Source organism: Rhyacophila brunnea, unplaced genomic scaffold (assembly GCF_057557595.1).
Source record: "Rhyacophila brunnea isolate RB1 unplaced genomic scaffold, BYU_Rbru_1.0 scaffold_69, whole genome shotgun sequence".
In the NCBI taxonomy this organism is placed as follows: domain Eukaryota; kingdom Metazoa; phylum Arthropoda; class Insecta; order Trichoptera; family Rhyacophilidae; genus Rhyacophila; species Rhyacophila brunnea.
The window spans coordinates 1,824,178-1,825,978 of NW_028233338.1; positions in this window are offsets into that span (position 1 = coordinate 1,824,178).

Genomic DNA, 1,801 nt, shown 5'->3' on the forward strand with positions numbered 1-1,801 from the left:
GGTAATTGAGGCGCCGATATACATATTTATGTTGTAATTAGGCATAGAATGCATATATTTATTTCGAAATTTTTTGCTATTATACTGGTACTGTAATATCACATGATGTTCTAACTTTTAGCACATCAAAACAATAACTTCGTAATTATAACATTCTGGAATTTAAGATACATTGATGCGGCAAGATATGTAGATAGAGTCCGTAATACAGTGTCTTTTGTGATTTACACAAAACTAGTGTATTTACCATATAAAAAAAATAAAAAATACTATATTAAATGTTAGATGTGTTCAAGAAATCTTCTGTGTTGCGATAATACTAAAGCTGGATTTTTTTGCATTTAATCTTGCCGTATATTTTTATTATCACATTGTATCGGCTGAAAAGATAAATTTTTATCATGATAAAATAGTAAATAGTCCGATAATTTTAGCTATTTTGCTATTTCAAAAGGAAAAACAAGCGCATTACCATACAAAAAATGTTTTGTGCTCACTTTCTATCATATGTGTTTCATACCAATTCAGGTTACAATAAGAACACCTAAAATAGATCTTATAACGACATAAAATGAGCTAAAGACAATTGATAGTTTCGTATTTTTATATATTATACCTAATTATCAATTTTTATGGTTCTGTTTACTTATATATCACGTTAAGAAGATTTCTACAAATATTTTGTATAATATGCTTTTATTTTGTTCAAAAGTAAATTTTATGCATTTATCGTTTCTAAAACACCGTATTATATTATTATATATTTTTACCGTGTAGTTTCTACCTTTTAATTTTATTTCATACCGTATATTAACAAGTTATACTTTTATTTAGATTTCTTCATCAAATTAATAACAAAAAATACTGAAAGCATGCATAAAATACCATTAAACATCCATTATATATATTTTTTTATTTAGACGTTTTTAACTCATTATCTTACCAATGGTTGCTGACTCATATATATAATCATAAACATTTATAATTTATTGCAATTTTTATTAAATTATGAACTTACTTTTCATATAAGTCTATAATTTACATTTTATGCGAGTAAATACTGCATTTTTTTTTGGCATTCTACTTGTATCGGCTCTAGTGGGGTTTAAAAACCTTTTTATGGTATAAATTATTTACAGTATATTTACATGGTTTATATTCTTAAGCTTTTACCAGCATTCTAAAAATATAAATTGTTGACTAAGCTATCTGTGTCCAATATTATATACAAATCTTTTATTTACAAATAAATATTCATTAATTGTACGTTATGAATCATGACCATAATAATTATTTTCTATATTGTACAAAAATATATCTAATTTCAGTTTAGTACACAATTTATTTTTTTTATGTCCAAAATGATTTTTTCTAATAAAATGCTGTTTTATGTGTGATAAAGCAATTATAAAAATTTCAATTCATTTTGAAAATAAAAAATCAACGTGTCATTTACTTTAAATATAGTATTATGTTACTTAATGATACATATTTAATGTATAGATGGAACCAGTTTTTCATAATATAAAGCTTGATGTTATCATGAGATATCGATGTCGTTGCATGTTGTAATTAAGCATAAGTTTTATAGCTGCTTTATTATTTTTTCAATATAATTGATTTAGAAATCGGTTAGAGAGGGCACTCAGACACATTAACAAATATTTAAAATATATCCCTTCCAAAGACGAAAGTAACAATAATACAAGATATAACATTTTATAGAATATGGGCTCAGGATACATAATGTAAACATATAGGGGGAATGCAATTTAGTTAGAAACACAAGAAGTATCTATTT